Source organism: Nomascus leucogenys, chromosome 2, assembly GCF_006542625.1.
Source record: "Nomascus leucogenys isolate Asia chromosome 2, Asia_NLE_v1, whole genome shotgun sequence".
Classification (NCBI taxonomy): domain Eukaryota; kingdom Metazoa; phylum Chordata; class Mammalia; order Primates; family Hylobatidae; genus Nomascus; species Nomascus leucogenys.
The window spans coordinates 144,910,869-144,932,663 of NC_044382.1; the positions used below are offsets into that span (position 1 = coordinate 144,910,869).

The following is a 21,795-nucleotide window of genomic DNA, read 5'->3' on the forward strand; positions in this document are numbered from 1 at the left end:
CCAGTGCTTACAACATGTCAAGCATATGTTGTAGCCATTGGGGACATCGTGGTAAACAAAGAAAAGTTCTTGCTTGCATTCTGTGACAGATGGAGATAAAATGGGTAATTAACAAATATAACCCCTCCCACCCCACCCCCCACATTATTTATTTATTTATTTATACCATATCTGTTACTCCATCAGTCAGGATCCAGTTAGCAGGCAGAAACTATATCATAATTTTAACAGGGAAGATTTAATATTAAGAATTATTAGCTACAGCAGGGTTTTGGCTACTAAACGGTAAAGAATCAGGCCGAGCACAGTGACTCATGCCTGTGTGTAATCCCAGCACTTTGGGAGGTCAAGGTAGAAGGATCGCTTGAGACCAGGAGTTCAAGATCAGCCTGCGCAACATAGGGAGGCCCTATCTCTTCAAAAAATAAATAAATAAATAAAAATAAAAAATAAAAATAAATAAAAAGTAGCTGGGTGTGTGTGGTGGAGCATGTGGGGGTCCCAGCGACTTGTCAGGCTGAAGCAGGAGGACTGCTTCAGCTCAAGAGATTGAGGCTGCCCTGAACTATGATCTCACCTCTGTACTACAGCCTGGGTGACAGAGTGAGACCCTGTCTTTGTTAAAATAAAATAAAAAAGAGTAGGTCGGGCATGGTGGCTCATGCATGTAATCCCAGCACTTTGGGAGTACGAGGTGGGCCAATCATTTGAAGTCAGGAGTTGGAGACCAGTATGGCCAACATGGTGAAACCCTGTCTCTACTAAAAATACAAAAGTTAGCCGGGCTTGGTGGCGTGCTCCTGTAGTTCCAGCTACTTGGGAGGCTGAGGCAGGAGAATCACTTGAACCCGGGAGCAGGAGGTTGCAGTGAGCTGAGATTGCACCACTGTACTCCATCCTGGGCGACAGAGTGAGACCCTGTCTCAAAGGAAAAAAAAAAAAAATGTAAAGAACTCTAAAGAATCCAACAACACAGATTTGGGAGCAGCCAGTACCATGGGGGCTGGGGCAGTACACCCAGGAAGGAGCAAATCTAGGGTCCCCACGGTCCAGGACTGGGATCTGGACCGGGCCATGGACCATTGGGTAGCAGAAAGGTTCTCGCTGAAGCCCCCATAAAGGTGGGACTCACTGGGAAACCCCTGTCTGTGGTGCCAGGGAAGGACGTCTGTGGGAGGTGCCTACCAAGGAAGTCTCTGGAAATCAGCCTGCGGGGGTGGAGTAACGGGAAACTGCCGCCGCTGCCCCCACCCCACCCCACCCCACCCCCGCCCCGCCGCCCACGAGTGAACCGCTCCCAGGGAGATGCCCCTGCGGGAGCTTCGCACCGGAACCCTTCTGCGCCAGTGTCCCTGCAGCGCCCTCTACTGGCGACGCTGGACATGGCGCCCGCTGGCAAAGGGGAAACTTTCCTCCCAAGCTGAGCGATGCTAAATGGGCTTGGTGCTGAGACGTCATCTGTGGACGGTTGGCACTGATGCTAATCAGTACTATGGGAAAATAGTCAGAGCAAGGAGCATAAGAATTATTATGTGTGCTGTTTGATAGAGACTGTACAAGGAAGATCTCTCTAAAAAGGTGACATTTGGAGCAGAGACCTGAAGGAAGGGATTGCTGGAGGTAGAACATTCTAGGCAGAAGGAACCGCACGTGCAAAGGCCCTCAGGTCAGCCGGCATGGCATGCAAGTAAGCCAGTTGCAACACAGGAGGTGTGGATGAAGGGAAGAGAATTAGCATTTGGCCGGAGCACACATTCTAAGAGATGCAGATCCTTTTGGATAGTCTTGAACACAGAACTGACTGGAACTGACTTACACTTTAAAAATCACTCTGGGTGCTGTGTTGAGTGGCTCGGAAAGGGACAGGTGGTGAAGATTGAAACAGGGTATCCAGTTAGGAAGCTACTGCAGTGATCCAACCCCCAGCTTCTGCTGAGGTTGAAGAACATGCATGTCCAACCTAAATATATGTTCAAAGGTGGTTATTATTGTTTGAGGTGAGGAAAAAGTTTGGGAGATAGAAGTGATGGTTGTACCACATCATGACTGCAATTAATGCCACGGAATTGTATCCTTAAAAATGCTTAAAATGCTCTGGGTGCGGGGGCTCACGCCGGTAATCCCAGCACTTTGGGAGGCTGAGACGGATGGATCACTTGAGGTCAAAAGTTCAAGACCAGCCTGATCAACATAGTGAAACCCCGTTTCTACTAGAAATACAAAAATTGGGCGGGTGTTGTGGTGGGTGCCTGTAATCCCAGCTACTTGGAAGGCTGAAGCAGGAGAATTGCTTGAGCCCAGGACGTGGAGGTTGCAGTGAGCCGAGATTGTGCCACTGCACTTCAGCTTGGGCAACATCCGTCTCACAAAAAATATATAAATAAATAAATAAATAAATAAGAGTTGGATCACAGCAAAGGTGAGCTTTAACGAGTTCACTCTAGCTCTCTCTCACAAAAAAAGTTTAAAATGACAAATATTGTGTTGCATACATTTCACTATAATAAAAATCATTTTTTAAAAAGAATAGTACAAAAATGATACTTACCTCTCAGTGTATTTTACGAAGGGATTATTAGTATATGTATGTTCTTACTGGAAATGTTAACTGGACGTGTAATTCCTTTTTTTAACTTTTATTTTGGGTTCGGAGGTACATGTGCAGGTTTGTCACATAGGTAACCTCGTGTCACAAAGGTTTTTTGAACAGATTATTTCATCACCCAGGTAATAAGCCTATTACCCAACAGTTATTTTTCTGATCCTCTCCGTCCTCTACCCCTCCACCGTCAGGTAAGCCCCAATGTCTGTTGTTCTTTCTTTGTGTCCTTGAGTTTTCATTATTTAGCTTCCACTTGTAAGACGGAACATGCAGTATTTGATTTTCTTTTCCTGCATTAGTTTGCTGAGGATAATGGCTTCTAGCCCCATACATGTTCTTGCAAAAGACATGATCACATTCTTTTATATGGCTGCATAGTATTCCATGGTGTATATTTACTACTTTTTTTTTTTAATCCAATCTGTCATTTGTGGGCATTTAGATTGATTCCAGTAAACATGTAGTTCTTCTTGGAAATGTTAATCTTGATCATTTGGTTAATGTGTCGACTTCTGGGTTCTCCAGTGTGAAGTTACTATCTTTTGTAGGTAACAAATACTTTGGAAGAGATTAAACAAATAAAAAAATGGTGATTGTTATTACCAGCATGGCTACTAATAGCTAATTCCAGGCTTCAAGCCCCCGGGGCAGCAGGCATATTTTTAGCTTATTCCATAGGAGGGGAACAGAGGCTCAAAGAAACTAAAAAACTTGGCCAGGCGCAGTGGCTCACACCTGTAATCTCAGCGCTTTGAGGGGCTTAGGCAGCAGGATTGCTTGAGCTCAGGAGTTTGAGACCAGCCTGGACAACATAGCGTGAACTTGTCTCTACTTAAAGTAGAAATCAAAAAAATAATGGGGTGCGGTGGTACATGCCTGTAGTCCCAATTACTCAGGAGGTGGAGGCGGGAGGATTGCTTGGGCCCAGGAGGCTGAGGCTGCACAGAGCTGTCATCATACCACTGTGCTCCAGCCTGGGCATCAGAGAGAGACCTTGTCTCAAACAAAAGAAAACAAAATATAACAAACAAACAAAAGAAACAAAAAAAAAGAAAGAAAAAGAAATTAGGTAACTTGCTCAGTTGCTAATGAGTGGCTAGATTGTAAACTTCATGAGGGCAGGGGCCTCTGACGATTTTGTTAGCACCCTAAGCACGGAGAACAGTGCCTAAACATTTTTTGGGCACTTAATATATATATTTGTTCTATTAATAAGTAGAGCCTGAGTGTGTGTTTTCTGATTCCACACCCCATGTTTCTTCCACTACAACTTCAGGCTCTGGCTCGTGGACTGTCAGTCATCAGCACACCCTAACCCTAAGATTTCAGGAATGTTCAGCTGTTTCCTAGCTTGGAATGGACCATCCTCTGGCCCCACCCATGGCTAAGTCATTGGCTGCAGAGAGCAAACATTTGGCTCCCCTTAGGACATTCCTCCCTCATTTAAAACAATGGGGCAGCAGGGTACTTTGTCCCTCGTGTTAGCTGAAGTTGGATGATGCTGTGTTGATGGGAAAACGCTGTTACTATTCTTAGACTAGTGGGGCTCTCGCTCATTCATAGCTCTGCACTCGTGGGTGGAATGAGAAGTTATAATAGAGTGCAGGTGCCTCTCATTGTTTTCCGCTACTCACTGGATAGTGTTTATTAAAAACGAAATCACAGTGGTGTGTCTGGAGTTGAAGTCTGAACAAATAACCCAAAATGAGGAGTCCCTGGAAGGTGGGCAGGAGGCGACAAACAAAGAGAAGCAAAAACAAGTTTGAGCTAATTGGGATCAGGCAGTACATTGCATGTGAATTCTGAACAGGGAGCTTGGCTGCCAAACGATTATTGTATTCAACCTTTGGTGGCATCATTCACATACTTTTATGGGAGATCCAGAATTGGAATTTAATGCAGTTTTCCCAGGCCCTTCATGGAATTTGAAAACATGACTCTGAAAGCATGTGGCTGAAATGAGACTCCTACGCAGTGTTTAAAGTTGCACATGCATATGTTGGTGTCCACACAACATCAACTTAATTTTTTCATGTTCCTTGAAAGAAGCCCTTCTAGGTCTTTCTGAAAGAAGGGCTGGAGATTTTAATTAAAAATTAGTTCTGGGCTGGGCGCGGTGACTCATCCCTGCAATCCCAGTACTTTGGGAGGCCGAGGCAGGCGGATCATGAGGTCAGGAGATGGAGACCATCCTGGCCGACATGGTGAAACCCTGGCTCTACTCAAAATACAAAAATTAGCTTGGCATGGTGGCAGGCGCCTGTAATCCCAGCTATTCAGGAGGCTGAAAAAGGAGAATCGCTTGAACCAGGGTGTCGGAGGTTGCAGTGAGCCGAGATCATGCACTGCACTCCAGTCTGGTGACAGAGGGAGACAATGTTTCAAAAAAAAAAAAAAAAGCAGTTCTGAATGATGATAGGTGCTGGAATCCACGTTGGTGTGTCTCACGTCGTTTTTTCAGGCACTTCCTTGAAAGACCCATTGTGTGTGTTAGTGTGTGTGCACGTGCACGCATGTGCCTGTACATGCCCGCCCCCCCCCCCCCACACACACACATGTGCATGTACGATAGCTTAAGGCAGTTCCTGGCACATGGTGTTGTTCTAAACCGTGAGGTGCTCCCAGGCTCCGGGCAGTTCCTTGAAAGACCCATTGTGTGTGTGTGTGTGGGGTGGGGGGGGGCAGCTGTACATGTCCCGCCTCCAACACACACACACACGTGCACATATGATAGCATAAGGCAATTCCTGGCACATGGCATTGTTCTGAATTGAGGTGCTCCCAGGAGACCTTGTGCTTCCTATCACATGCACATTCTACAAATCCGTCCCCTTATTGAGCAGATGTTTACCGCAGAGCACTAAGACAAATGGAACGTCACCCTTGCCCGTAGCACTCGTGGACAGCATGGGGTCCCCTGTAGCGGATATATGTGGTAGATGCTCGGAGAGGGGCTGCAGGTAGGACTAGAAGGGTAGGTAAGTTGGGCAGATGGCGACAGACATCACAGCCCTCACTCCTGAGGGTGGGGAGCCATCTCAGGCTCAGGAGAGGAAGAGTGACACCGTCACCAACTAACTCCATCAAATGTGGCTGTATTTTTAGAAGTGTCTGGTTCCTGAAATACCTCAATTCCTTTTGCCTGCCTGGCTCCTCTCCTCTCTTCTGCCTGTTCATTGAACTGAAAGATTATCAGGACGGTGTTCAGCCTGGCCAATAATATCACAAAACAGAAATATCCTGTGGGTTTGAAATTTATGAGTGTTTTGACTGTTCACAGCAACGCCTTTGAGAATCACAGTGTGTCATCACCTCCCCACCCCCCCGACCATGTAGTTTTTGGGCAACTTTTCGATGAGTAAAACAGGGCCTGACTTTTACCCCAAAGTAATGTTCTTTTGTGGCTTGTCTACTCCAAGAACTGAGATACCCAGACTCATTCCTCATCTCTTGTTGAAACAGAGAAGTCACTGTAGCGCCCTCCGGGGGGTGGGGTATCAAGGGAGAGTATGGGCTTTGAAACTGCTCAGCCTGTCTACAAGCTTGGAGGGTATGGTGTTTCACTCCCCCACCTCTACCCGCAACTTCACCCTGCTCCAGTGAGGATGAAAACGTCTTTCTTATGGATGGGACAGGACCCTTAGTAATACGGTGCTAGCATTGGTTCACATAGGGGACAGGTGTTCATTCAGTCGTGGGTATTATTATAATAATCATTAGCACCATTACTAGTGACTTTATTTTTCCTTTAGCCAATGGAGTAGTGGCTTTTGGTCCACTACGTTCGAGTGAATCTGTGAGTGGATGCGATCCTCCCTTTTAACCCTGTCTTACTGGACGTTGGTAAATAGTATATCATGAGCCCCTGCAAGAGCTTGAATCCTTCAAAGACAAGGTCAATCAGTGGCCATCACTACTCTAAACGTAAGACCCCGGGATGACTGACACTTCCTAGTTTCCTCATTTATTTATTTTTCTCTGCAGGACACAGCTGTGTGTTGCAAGGATGATCTTAAACCTATAGGAGTATAACACCATGGCTAGTTCAGAAAACCTTATTCCAACTTCCAAACTTAGAAGTTACTGGGAAGTAAAAGGGAGAGAAGGAATGCACAGCTTGGGTTAAAGAAACGATTGTGCATTCATCTCAGATGGATGTTTTCCAGTCTTTCTCTAGAAACAACTTTTGTGTCTAAGGATTATGGGTGAACAACAGCAGCACAGGCTCCATTGGCTTGGCTCTTACTGGAGAGTAAGCACAGTGGTTGGGATGGCTTGGCTCCTACTGGGCAGTAAGCACAGGGGCTGGGATAGGACCTTGGCATCTCCTGCGAAGCCCCTCTGCCTTGCGTCCTGCCTCTGACACTAGCTTACTGTGTGACCTGGGTCAACTCATACCTACTGTTCCCCAGTTTTCTCATCTATAAAATGGGGATTCCAGTGGTTATTATGAGAATTAAATATGACGATACATAAATAGCACCTGGAAAAGTGTTTGGGAAACCTTGACGTGATGACCTCTTTAGCAGCAGCATTGTGTGCCATACTTACCTTTATGGGATGAACATATTTGGACTGAGGATGGATGTTTAGCTCACTTTATTAGTCTGGTCTCACACTGCTATAAAAAACTGTCCGAGATTGGGAAATTTATAAAGAAAAGAGGTTTAATTGACTCACCATTCTGCATGGTTGGGGATGCCTCAGAAAACTTATGATCTTGGTGGAAAGGAAGCAAGTGCACCTTACATGGCGGCAGGCAAGATGGGGAGGGAGGGAGAGGGAAAGAGGGAGGAAGGAAACCACCATATATAAAACCATCAGATCTCGTGAGAACTCACTATCACAAGAATAGAATGGGGGAAACTACCCCCATCATCCAGTCACCTCCTACCAGTGTCTCTCCCCTGACATGTGGGGATTACAGCTTGTATTACAATTTGAGATGAGATTTGGGTGGGGACACAGCCAAACCATACCACTTACCACACTCGTTTTTACAGTGTATGTGTGTTTTCAGATTTTGCATGAAATTTTAGGATAAATGTGATGAAAATGAGGAAAATTGGGAATGAAGTTTAGGTCAGCAGAGTTTCAGTGATTATTTTTTCAGAATAATTGTTTCTTCGTTTCTAGGGTCCATGATGCCATTGTTCAAATGAGGGTGTAGTTTTTTTTCCCATCTCTTCCTTCCTACTTAGAAGACAGTGACATGGCCTCTGTGCCTCTCATGTGTCAATGTCATCCAACAGGACTTTGTACAAAGAAAGGGAGGACTTTCTGATGATGTTGTCCACGGCAGTGTCCCCATGTACCTGCTGAGCACTTGAAACGTCACTAGTATGACCCAGGGGCTGGATTTTTAGTTTAATTTTTTGTAATTTAAATAATTTAAGTAGCTGATGTGTCCAGTGGCTGTCGTATTGGACAGCACAGAGTAGACATTGCAAATACAGACGTAGAAAGACACCATGCCTGCTGCTAAGAGGCCCCTGGTCCTACTGAGTGGTCAGCTGTTTACACTGACAATCCCAGCATGGTATAATAAGCATTAACACAGAGACATGTACGGGGTGCTGAGAAAGCTAATTTTTGCAATAGTCAAAAAAGACCTCAGGGCAGACTCCCCAGCACAGAGTGCCAAGCCTTTACCTGAGAAGATAATCATTTTATAGGTACCTATTATGTGCCAGATACTAGGATAGGTACTTTGCATAGAAACTCTCATTTCTGCTGGCTCTGGTGGCTCACGCCTGTAATCCCAGCACTTTGGGAGGCCGAGGCAGGCAGATCATGAGGTCAAGTGATGAAGAGCATCCTGGCCAGCATGGTGAAACCCTGTCTCTGCAAAAAAGATAAAAATGAGCTGGGTGTGGTGGCACATACCTGTAGTTGCAGCTACTCAGAATGCTAAGGTAGGATAATTGCTTGAACCCAGGAGGCAGAGGTTGCAGTGAGCCAAGATCGCATCACTGCACTCCAGCCTGGGTGACAGAGTGAGACTCCATCTCAAAATAAAAAAGAAATTCACATTTCATCTTTACTGTAGCTATGGCTGCCTATCCCAAGGATGGGAATTCTGAAGTTCAAACAGGTGATGACCCCCCCCAAGTCACACAGTTAGGTTTTTAGTTAAATCAGGGCGTGCCCGATTTCCAAGCCATCCCAGGCAGCCTATTTCTTGAATAACCTCCCATCCCCTCTGTCTCCTCTGTGGAGCTCTTGGCAATACTCTGGTGATTGGTAACCACTGATACGCCCCCAGCAGTCCACACTTGGGTGGAAGGCAGGTTTCACGTAACTGATTTACCAGTTGGTAAAGGAACGAGGTGACAGCAAGACCACAAACTAATAAATATGCCGGTATTGACATAATGTCGGACCTCGGTATGATTGATGCATGTGTTGTTGACTGGGGATGTCACATGTTCAGGCTCTAATCCTGGTCTCAGTATGACTGTGAGGATGGGGCCAAGTCATTTCACAATTTGGGTGAGTGTTCCAAGCTTCTCAGAAGAGCGACGCAATAGAAATTCAAGGTATGAAATTCAAGGTGTGGTCTCAGAGTCATTTTATCTAACAGCTTCTCTGCTGTGTTTTCTCAGTACGTGAAATGGGAACATCACTTACCATCTACTCACCTCCTGTTTGAGTTCAAGGGAAGGTTTGCAGATTGGCCTGAAGGAAGACTTCTCTTGAAAAACTCATATGAAAGAGCACACCGCCGTCCCCAACCCTGAGCCATTTCTGTCCTTTTCATGGAAAGGGAACTGTGTTCCCCAGCTCGTAAAGCCCCGGCGTCTCCTCCTAGAAGAAACACCCACATTGACCCAGCAGTGTTCATTTTCCCATAAGGTGGTGCTGGATAGGGATAGGATGTCGCCCCTTGGCCACCCCTTGGCAATAATCTGTTTGATTCACTCCAAATCCTACTTCAGATCTCCATCTATTTCAGGGGATGACCAGTCTGAATAAAACCAATGAGCTTAATCTACTTGTGGAATGTTACAGCTGGAAGGGATTCATAGAGATCTCTCTATCCCCTAAAATTCTCTCTTCTACATATCCCACCACTGGAAAACATAAACGTGGCTCCAACTTGTCTTTTTTGTTTGTTTGTTTTTGAGACAGGGTCTTTCTTTGTTGCCCAGGCTGGAGTGCAGTGGCATGATCTTGGCTCAGTACAACGTCCGCCTCCCTGTCTCAAGGGATCCTCCCATCTCAGCCTCCTGAGTAGCTGGGACTACAGGTGCATGCCACCACACCTTGCTAACTTTTTATTTATTTTTAGTAGAGAAGGGGTTTTGCTGTGTTGCCCACACTAGTCTTAAACTCTTGAGCTCAAGAAATCCTTCCACCTCAGCTTGGCATTACAGGTACGAGCCACCACGCCCGGCCCCCCTTTCTTCTTTTTTAGAGTGAAATATTAAGGCTCAGAAAAGGGTGTTTCTGCTACTGCAGAGGATTGCTGACATTATTAGTTGCTCGCTCTGTCCAAGGCATTGTGCTCAGCACTGTGTACAGGTTGTTTAACCCTCACAAGTCTATGAATAGAGTGTATTACCCACTTCATTTTAAGTAGGAAATTGAAGCTCAGGGAATTGTAGCAGAGGGCCCCAGTTCACACTGCTGATCTGTGATGCGACTGGGATCACCGCAGCCCATGTGGTTCAGAAGCTTGTTCTAACCAGGATGTGGCAGACATTCTTGTCCCAGGCAGCATGTTGGTGGCAGAGGTGGGATCTAGACCGAGGCTGTCATTCTGTACCATCTCTGGCCCCAAGGAAGGAAAGGGGAAGGAGAAGGGCCTTTGGGACTGGGTGGATGTAACAGTTTCTGCCACCTCTGCTCTTCCTGCTATAGATTAAAACAGAAGCTCTGAATTGCAGCCACAAAGCAATAATGAAAAGCTACCAGACCAAGCCCTTTCTTGTTTAGTGTTGTGTCTTCTCTGTCAACATCTCTGGAACATAGTCAATGGCAGTACCCAGTAGAAGCCATATGCATACTTTTCTCAAGTGTCGAAATAAATTAATGGTGTGGCCATGATTCTGGTACTTCAGGTCCCTGTGAGCCCCTAGGGTCCTACATAACTTGGGGTGATGCTGTGGTCACCTGCATCCCCTCCTCTCCAGCCCTCACCTGGTTTTCTCTTGTCCTTTCAGGACAAAACACCCATACCATTCTTATCATCTCTAGAAGCTGGGGGTCAGGAGAGGGGGACCCATAAAGTTCTTGTCTTCCCTGACTCAAGAAGCTTAAGGCTACATTCACTCACTCATGAATTGACTGGTTTATTCATTCACCGGTTGTTTAATTCATTCATTCCTTGAGCTGCCATCCTTTGGATGTCATGCAGAGCTGAGTGCTGAAATAAAATGGTAAACAAGTCAAAAACAAAAAGGCCTCTGACTTAACAGGACTTCTGTGATTCAGGGGAAGAAGATAATAGGCAAGTAAGCAAGTAAATATACAAGATAAATAGAAACTATGATGAGGGAATTAAAGAAATTAAACTGGGCCTTGTAGAAGCAACTTCGGGGAGGAGGAAAGACAGGGAAGACCATTTTAAGGAGGTGATGTTTGAACTCAAGAATCAAAAACAGTGCAAGGGCTGCATGAGGGAGAACAGTCTGGGCAAGGTGAACAGAAGTGCAGAGTCCCTGAGGCAGAAAAGAGCTCAGCCTCTTTGTGAGCTAGAACAAGAAAGGGGCCTGTGTGGCTAGCATGGGATGGGATAGGGGATCTTGGTGGATACCAGCTAGGATTTCACTGTAAAAGAATAAAAGAAGCCACTGAAGGGCTTTCAGCAGGGCAGTGATGATTTTTAAAGATCTGTCTGGCTGCCTTGGGGAGCATGGGTTCAGAGAGCAGCAGCAGAAGTGTGCAGGATGACTTGGACCATCACCTTGGGGCCAGCCTGCAGACTGGTCTGGCCGAAGGAGTGTGGCGACTTCTCTGCCGCCCCTCCACATTTGGAAGATTATTTTGCAGCTGCAACCTCCTCAAAACAGAAGCCTCCAAATTACAAGGTAGCTTTCTAGAGCCAAACAAATGCTGTTGTTTCTGACAGGTAAATCAAGACAGGGAAATGATGACACATTCACCACAACTGAGGTGTTGACGGGGTGTGTTGCGACCCCTGGCTTGTTCCAAAGCCTATGTGGGTGGGACTTCTTTAATGTCTGCCCGGAACTGGGCACTCAGCTATAAATAGAGCTATTTTGGAAATTCTGCATCTCAATTTCTAAAAAGTTGGAAGGACAGGAAAGGGGAGCTGTGTTTGAGATCTCAGAAATCTGCACCCCCACCTTGCTATCCACCAGTGGTATTCCATCAGTCTTACTACCCCCTCCCACCTCTAGCCCACCCTCTACCATCCTCACCAGGAAGGAGGCTGCGTTCATTTCAAGAACTGCTTTTCTTTTATCAGCTGGCATTACTAGGTATAGACATTATGACCCTTTAAGGGGCGATGGGCTAATACCTGTTGCTTTTGTGTGCTTCCTATTTAAAACATGTTTATCTATCCCCCACCCCCACTTTATCCAAAAGTTACTTAGTGTTTTACAAAGACATGAATATTGGGCCGGGCTCGGTGGCTCATGCCTCTAATCCTACCTGAGGCAAGGGAATCACCTGAACTTGGGAGGTAGAGGATGCATTGAGCTGAGATGGCGCCACTGCACTCCAGTCTGGGCAACAGAGCGAGACTCCATCTCAAATAAAATTAGTCAGTCGTAAGACATGAATATTGTCTTCTAAGTAAAAGTAATGATGACGACAATGGTAGCAATTATATTATGAGCAGGTAACATGCACTGAACACTTATTTGCTCCATGCAATGTTCACAGGTCTTTACATATAAAAACAACCCTTTAAAATAAATAACATTATTCTCTTCATTCTACAAGTAAAGTGAGGCAGGGGATTCCAGCACAAGCAGTTTGGTTCCAAAACCTGCCCTTTTTACTCTACCAGATTTTGGTGAACTCTCTGTCTGTCTTTGGAAGGGTAGGTGGCAGCTGCGGAGAGAAATAGATGAAGCTGTTACATTTGGCAGCAAATGTAAATCACCACCTTCACTCGCTTTAATTTCCCCCTCCAACCTTCTCACCTTGCCATCACCTTCACGCTGTCCTTCATCTTCAGGCCACCCATCCCTTCCGATTGACCCCACTGGACTTCTCTGCTCCTGGCTTCTGTCTTCCCTCCAGTGACCGCTGTCTTTACCTTGAGCTGCACGAGCTTTTTCAAGAACTCCATCTCTATCCTCTCTGTTTTCCCTCTTGTCTTTGGCCACTGTTTTTGCCACAGCTTCTAGGATTTCTGTTTCCACAATCTAGGAGAAAGGTTGAGCTCTCTTATGCTGGGGCAATGCTTCCAACGTTGGTATTCCACAGCATTCCAACGATTCCAAATACTCTCCCGGAGTAGGGAGGAAAAATCATCCAAACTACTTGGTAATTGAATTCAAGAGTGATGGGCCAAAAATTATTAATGCATTCCCTTCCCTCCACCAGCCAAAGAGGATTCCATCTTTATTCTCCTCCCAAATACAGGCTCCATTAACCTTTTACGTTTATTTCTTTCCAGTCTTTCTTTTCTATATCCTTTTTTTTTTTTTTGCATTTTTGCAATTGTGATCATACTATATATGCAATTTGAGGTATTTCAGACAACATTATTACGTCATTACAAAAGCCTCATATGCTGTATTTTATAAATATGTGATGCAATCAATCAATGATAAGATGTACTGTTATTTTATGTTTCACTAAGAGTGGGAAGAACATTGTTCATTATACAATGATCCAAAAATGTCTTCTCTCTGAGAATGTATTATTTTATATCTATTACAAAGACTCTTTTAACTTAGACATAGATTTATCATACATCAGGCCATTTCTCTGCCTTCCTGTGAACACAGGGATTTTGAGTTACAATACTGAATCATAATGTGATCTTTCTGAAGTCTTTTTAATTATCACTTAAACTCAATATGGAAAGCATCAACAATGCACCTATATGCACAAAAATGGGCAGCTGCGGTCAAGTTATCAGGAAAAACCAAAACAAAACAAAAGCACGTCTGCATATGGATAAGAGATGGCCCATCATTTATAATGGCAGCCTGATAATTGGAGATACATGCACCAGACTTGACTTAACTGTTCTCTTAGTCATCAGACATTTAGATTTCAACAGGCCCCTGTTAAGCTCTCCTTACAGTGTGTGTGGCACTGTGCAGTTGAATGAAACATGCCATGGCCAGTGGAGAGAGGCCTGGGCTGATGGAGAGGGCCTACGGGGCCAGGCCTTGGAGGGGAGGGAAATTGTTAGCTACACGACCAAGAGAGAGAAGAGAGGAAGGAGTTTGTACCCACAACTCAGCTGTATTTTGTGTAAGCTCTTTCTGCGAAGGGAAAGTAGCTCTTTCTACCAAAGCAAGGGACTCTGAATGAGAACTGGGAGAGGCCAGAATGGGCCTGTAAGAGGTCGATGTGTATGAGACCTGAAGCCCTATGCCTTTGGGAAGGAGAGGAAGGGCTAATATTTGTGTGGTAAAAAGGATGTGCCTGGCATACCCCATATCTTTTGCAAAGACATAAATGTCTTCTGAATAAAAGTATGATGATGATGATCATGGTGATGAAGATGAGGGTGATGATGTTGATGCTGATGATGGTGATGATGGTGATGATGGTGATGATGGTAGTATGATAATGCTGATGGTGGTGATGGTGATGAATATGAGGGTGATGACGATGACGATGGTGGTGATGATGATGGTGATATGACGCTGATGATGGTGATGATGATGTTGATGACGATGATAATGGTGATGATGATGGTGGTGATGATGATGTTGATAATGATGGTGATGATGTTGATAATGATGGTGATGATGTTGATGATGGTGATGGTGATGCTGGTGATGATGATGATGATGATGGTGGTGATAATGTTGGTGATGGTGGGATGATGTTGATGTTGATGATAATGATGATGATAGTGATGGTGATATCAACAGATACCATGTACTGAGCACTTAACTTTGTACCATGCAGTGCTTATGGCTTTTTAAATGCAATTACAGCAAATTCTTATAACAACCCTCTAAGTCAGTGCCATTGCTTTTCCCATATAACATGCACATCATTCAGTCACTTAACTCTTGTCATAGGTAGATACTATTATCCTCCTTTTATAGATGAGGAAACCGAGGCTTAGAAGGGATAATCTCAAGTTTACAGGCAGAAAAGAGGCAGCAAGTCAAGCTCTGACTCCTTTTGTGACCCTGATGAGATAACAGGCCTTCAGTCTCCTCATTGTATCTGAAGACTAAAGAATCAGAAATCTGTGACTCCACTTACTTTTGCTCCATCCAGGAGCCCTCAGGCACCTGGTGAGTGAAGTTCTTACCCATTAGGGATTATTAATATACTAGATAAGAGTACAGTCTCTGGAGCTAGGCATGTGACTTTCAACAAATTATTTTATCTCTCTGAGCTCAGTCTCCTCATCAGCAAAGGGGGAATTGATAATAGGAATTGTCGCAAAGAGCTGTTTTAAGGATTAAATGAGATAATTGATATAAAGCACTTAGAAGAGAGTTTGGCATTTGCTAGGCTCTCAGTCAGTGTCAGTGGTTCCCATTGTTACTGTTTTAGCTGCCCCCAGTCAGGTGGTTGATGAGGAAGGGAGCCTGGTGGGCAGTGTGGAAGAGAGCACAGTGACTGCAAGGGCAGCTCCTGACCTTCATAATAAGGACTCACATCTGTCAGTCCCAAGGATCGTCAAGGGATACTCATGGTTGAAGGTGTCTGTGTGTTCTCCTTGGTGTCCAGCGAATGCCTCTTGACAACCTGGGGTCGTACTCACAACCTATGACCACATATGAGGAAGCGAGGTGTCCCTTTTGCAGTTGTTCAGAAGGTCCCATGGGCAGGAGCAGCCAGAGGAACATGAAACCAGCTTGTAGGTGGTACTTGTGACAGCAGCGATTATAGCCAAGGAGAAGTTAAATTCTAAAGACTTGGGCTGTCTCCAGGGAATATACTAATTGAGAAATAACATCCATAAAAATAATTCAATACTAGTATGTAAAACTAAAAACAATAACCAAGTGTGACTGGCTGTCTAAGAATTAAGCAAAGTAAGATGAAGTGTCTTTTGCTAGCAGGCGCTCTCAGCAAAGGAGATAAGGCTGCGGTAATTCTCTCTCTTCCCACCTTCGATGGGCAGGTGCAACCTTTGGCTGCAGAAATTCCCACTTCCCAGCAGCAGCTTTGAGCACCCTGCTCTGAATGTTTCTTTGGGCAGCAGCAGCTAGGGAAGAAACTCAGTTAAGGCTGTTTGAGGACCCAAGGTGGGTCTCACTCTGGGACACATAGATCAGCAGCCAGTGGTGTGCTGGTAAATGATTAACAACTGGCTCTCTGAAAAGCAAACAAACTGTGCACCTATACATATACACACAGCTTATTATTTATTGCTCTGAAATATGGGTAGCATATAATTTACAAATAAGTAGAATAGTATACGCAGTACTGTTTCTTATAAATTTGAGATAGTCAATTTTTACCAAATGCTTCTGATTTTTGCTACGCTATTATATCTATTACAAAACCATTGTTGCAGTATAAAATTGCAGTATGTAGCTGCACCATGAATATTGGTTGATATTTTCATTTTTATTAAGAAGTAAGGCAAAAACGAAACAACTAAGACATATGTCAGAACTTCACTTACCCTTCTTAGCTGATTTGGATAATGGTTTTAAAATACTAAAAAATATTTATTCAATTTTTTTCTGCTATTCGTAATGTAGCATCTGTAGAGTGACACACTTTTGAATTTGAATTAATATTTCCTTTTTATTTTATTTTATATTTTGAGATGGAGTCTCATTCTGTCACCCAGGCTGGAGTGCAGTGGCACGATCTCTGCTCACCGCAACCTCCGCCTCCTGGGTTCAAGCGATTGTCATGGCTTAGCCTCCTTAGTAGCTGGGATTACAGGCACCCACCACCACGCCTGGCTAACTTTTTTGAATTTTTAGTAGAGGCAAGATTTCCCCGTGTTGGCCAGGCTGGTTTTGAACTCCTGACCTCAGGTGATCTGCCCGTCTCCGCCTCCCAAAGTGCTGGGATTACAGGCATGAGCCACCGCGGCTGGCCTGAATTAATATTTTCTACCCCACTTTCATAAGTCCAGACAATAAAGCAATAAATCACGCCTGGATTTCTAGCGAATGTCTATTTCCATGGTGTAAATACTGGTACCATGGGCAATTTTAAGTAATAAATGTGAGATCACTGAATGTGGAGTTGGGGAACATGTTATTATATAGGATTTTCACCACACACATGATACAGTAAATGACTTCAAGAGCATAGGTAACAGTAAAATGTAGTAAAACAATTTAGAAGTCATGAGTTTTGAGTACTTAGTACTTTTTAGTATGATTTATTTAATAGTAACCTTATATATTTTTTCTTTTAATTGTTTTAGTGAGATATATTTCATACACTTTACAATAAGCCCATTTGAAGTGTAACGTTCAGTGTTTTTTAGTATATTCACATGGTTATGTAATTTTCATCAAAGTCTAATCTTACAGTATCTTTTTGTCCCCCTAAAAGTAACTCTGTGCCCATAGTTGGCAGTTTGTCGTGTCACTCTATCACTATTTCCTTTAAAGAGTTTATCATTAGCGACAGCAGGCACTTAGACAACATCTCCTACATGCCAAGAACGTTTCTGATAATGCTTTATGGATTTTTAAATTGTGGTAAGATTTACATAATGTAAAATTTACCACTTTGGGGCTGGGCGTGGTGACTCACGCCTGTAATCTCAACATTTTGGGAGGCTGAGGTGGGCGGATCACTTGAGGTGAAGAGTTAGAGACGAGCCTGGGCAACATGGTGAAACGCTGTCTTTACTAAAAATACAAAAATTAGCCAGGCGTGGTGCTGGGCACCTGTAATCCCAGCACTCAGGAGGCTGAGGCAGGAGAATCGCTTGAACCTGGGAGGAGGAGGTTGCAGTGAGCCAAGATTGCACCACTGGACTCTAGCCTGGGTGACAGAGTGAGACTGCGTCTCAAAAAACAAAAAAAAAGTTCACCACTTTGACCATTTTAAAGTGTAAAATTCAGTGACTTTTAATACATTCACAATATTGTGCCACAATCAGCAGCCATTTCACAACATTTTTACCATCCCCCCAAAATAAACATCATATCCATTAAGTAGTCATTCCCCATTTCCTCCTTCCCCCAGCCCCTCATAACCACATCTACTTTGTGTTTCTATAGATTTGACTATTCTGGATATCTCATATAAATGGAATCACACAATATGTGGCCTTTTGTGTCTGGCTTCTTGCTTTTAGCATGCTTTCAAGGTTCATCCTTGTTGTAGAATGTATCAGTACTTCATTCTTTCTATGCCTGAGTGATGTACTATTACACGGATATAGCACTTTTTGTTTATCCATTTGCCAGTGGATGGTCGTTGTGTTTCTACTTGTTGGCTATTGTGAATTATGCTGCTGTGATAATGCAGGTACTGTTTTTTGTTTTCTGCAAACTCCTGTTTTCTATTCTTGGGCATATTTTGGGGAATTGCTGGGTAATACGGTAATTTTATATTTAACTTTCAGAGGAGCTACCAACTTGTTTTCCACAGAGGCTGCACCATTTTACATTTCCACTTGCAGTATATGAAGGTTCCAATTTCTCCACATCCTTGCCAACACTTGTATTTTCTGTTTTCTTTGAAGGTATGAAATTGTGTCGTGGTTTTGATTTGCATTTCCCTAATGATTAATGATGTTGAGTATTTTTATGCGGTTATTGGTTATTTGTATTTTCTTTAAAATAGAAATGTTGATTCAAGTCCTTTGCCCAGTTTTTAACTGGGTCATCTTGCGTTTTGTTGTTGAGTTGTAAAAGTTGTTTATATATTTTGGATACTAGACCCTTATCATATAAATGCTTTGCAAACATTTTCTCTCAATGTATGGGTAGGCTTTTTTACTCTTTTGATAGTGTCTTTTGATGAACAAACATTTTAAAGCTTGATGAAGTCCACTTTATCTATTTTGGTTGTTGTTGCTTCTGTTTCTGGTGTTGTATCTAAGAATCCGTTGCCAAATCCAAGGTCATAAACATTTACTCCTGTGGTGTTATGATATATATATAGGGTTCCTGGCTCATAACTCTCATAGCCCTTGTTGCAGTCTTTTGCTACAATATTGCTTGTGTTAGGTATCAGGAAACATAATCTCTCTTTCTCCTGTCCTTCTTTCACCTGCCCCAAGGCAGGACTCTAATCTTCTCCACCTTTTTGACTGTGAGTCTTCAGACCCTCCCCAGAGAGTCAGTCCTGCCTTATGCCCTGGGGAAAGGAATGCTGACCTCGTAATGCTCCCATAAAAACCCAAGAGGGCTTGGTTTGAGAGCTTCCAGATAGCTGAAGACAAGGAGGTTCCTGGAGCGTGGCTGCCTAGGAAGGGCTGGAAAGCTCCATGACCCTACCCCATACCTCACCCTATGCGTCTCTTCATCTCTATCCTTAGTACTGTCCTTTATAATAAACCAGTAAGTGGTAGCAAGTGTTGCCCTGAGTTCTGTCATCCGCTCCAGCAAATTAGTCAAACCCAAAGAGGGGGTTATGGGAACTTCAACCTGAAGCCCCTCAGCCAGGCATTCTGAAGTCTCTGACTTGCTATTGGTGTGTGGGGATATGGGGGCCAGTCTTGGGGACTGAGCCTCCAACCTCCAGCTAACTCCAGGTAGACAGTGTCAGGATTGAATTGGAGGACTCCCAACTGCAGTCCACTGCTTAGTGTGTGGGGAAAGTTGAGTTGTAAAAGTTGTTTATATATTTTGGATACTAGACCCTTATCATATAAATGATTTGCAAACATTTTCTCTCATTCTGTGGGTAGTCTTTTTATTCTTTTGATATTGTCTCGTGATGCACAAAAGCTTTAAATTTTGACGAAGTCCAATTTATCTACTTTTTGTTGTGGCTTATGTTTTGGGTGTTGTACCTAAGAATCCATTGTCAAATCGAAGGTCATTAACATTTACCTCTGTGGTGTTACCCCTCCTCTCGCATTTGGTGAGAGGAGTCTTCTGTGTTGATTGTCATGGTGGTGTGAGAGCAGAAGGGAAACATGGTTTCAGTAAAGAGTTTTTCCCTAAAACAACCCCTCTATTTTCTTCTGAGACTTTTATAGTTTTAGCACTTATGTTAAGACTTTTGATCCATTTTATGTTAATTTTTCTATATAGTTTAAAGTAGGCATTCAACTTTGTTCTTTTGAATGTGAATATCCATTTGTCCCAGAAGCATTGATTTAAAAAGATAATTATTTCTCCATTAAATGGTCTTTGCACCCTTATCAGAGATCAATTGGCCATAAATGTAAGTATTTCTTTCTGGACTCTGAATTATATCCCATTGATCTATATGCCCATCCTTATGCCATTGCCACACTGTTTTGATTACCATAGCTCTGTGTAAGTTTTGAAATTTGGAATTGTGAATTCTCCAACTTTGTTCTTTATTTTCAAGATTGTTTTGGGTATTCTGGGTCCCTTGTATTTCCATTTGAATTTTAAGATCAATGTAATTTAAATTTTAATCATGGCAGTGTTCAATAACTGGCTTACATATTTTTGGAACAGTCATCAGCTCTTGTGAGCCACGGTTGGCCAGCTCCCAAACACCATGACATACAACTTGCAGGAAAAGCTCAATTTCCAGTTTTTCCCCTCTGGCTTTAGGGGACATATTTCATTAATTCCTGTGACCATATGGCAGCATGGTTAGGATCTTGGGCTCCCAAATCAGACAGTTGTAAACTTAAACTCCAATTCTGCCACCTAGCCATGTCACTTTCGACAAGCTACTTCACCTCTCCAAGCCTCAGTTTCCCTGACTATAAAATGCTAACGATAGTTGTTGTTTCCTTATTGGACACTCAAGAGGGTTAAAGATTATTCATGTAAGGCTCTTAGCATAACACCTTGCACATAGGAAGCATTTAATACATAAAATCGAGTGCTGTTATTGTTTCAGGATTATTATTATTTTTTTAATTTATTTTATTTTTTTGGGACAGGGTCTCACTCTCTTGCCTGGGCTGGAATGCAGGAAGGGCTGGAACCCTTCCTGGGTTCAGGTGATTGTCCTGCCTCAGCCTCCCGAGTAGCTGGGATTACAGGCGCACGCCAACATGCCTGACTGATTTTTGTATTTTCAGTAGAGATGGGGTTTCATCATGTTGGTCAGGCTGCTCTCAAACTCCTGACATCAAGTGATTTGCCCGCCCCAGCCTCCCAAAGTGCTGGGATTACAGGTGTGAGCCACCGTGCCCAGCTCAGGATTGTTATTTTTAGTCTACACACAGTGAACTTAAATCTCCTCTAGAAAAGTCAGAAGGTCTGTGTACAACTTTAAGACTTCAGCCAAAAGAGACCAGTATCCACTACCATGGACAGCCCTATTGAACATGGAGGAGATAAGCAGAAACTGAAAAGAGGAGCCTGTTTTCTCTCTGGCAGATTAATTTGCTTTCTTTCTTCACCCATGCCATGGACATGAAACACAAGTACAAAGGTTCTGAGAAAATAAAAACAAGACTGTGGTTTACAAATAAGTAGTACTAGTAACATCTCACTGTTGGCTGGGCACAGTGGCTCATGCCTGTATCCCTAGCACTTTGGGAGGCAGAAGTGGGAGGATCACTTAAGCCTAGGAGTTCAAGACCAGCCTGGCAACATGGTGAAACCTCATTTCTACAAAAAATACAAAAATTACCCGGACGTTTTGGTGCGTGCTTGTGGTCCCAGCTACTCAGGAAGCTGAGGTGGGGGGATCACCTGAGCCCAGGAGATGGAGGTTGCAGTGAGCCAAGATTACACCATTGCACTCCAGCCTGGGTGACAGATCCAGACCCTGTCTCAAAAAAAAAAAAAAGTGAAAAAAAGGAAAATCTTCGTTGTTGTTCATCAGAAGCCTCCACACAGGGCCCCTGAAGGAAGGGCAGGGAAGGAGGGGGTTGGAGGTCAGTGGGAGGAATAACTCTGTGACTCAGTGCTTTCCTGACTACCAACTGGGTGTGGGCTGCATCTGCATAAGGTGCCGGGACAGGGCGGCCTCATGAACTC

The 21,795-nt window shown here is 43.8% G+C and overlaps 1 protein-coding gene across 3 annotated transcripts in view; it reads left to right on the forward strand.

The window, feature by feature from the left end:
* The window catches only part of WWOX (WW domain containing oxidoreductase), a 1,126,706-nt gene that overhangs the window by 676,475 nt on the left and 428,436 nt on the right, over positions 1-21,795 (forward strand). The window lies entirely within an intron of this gene.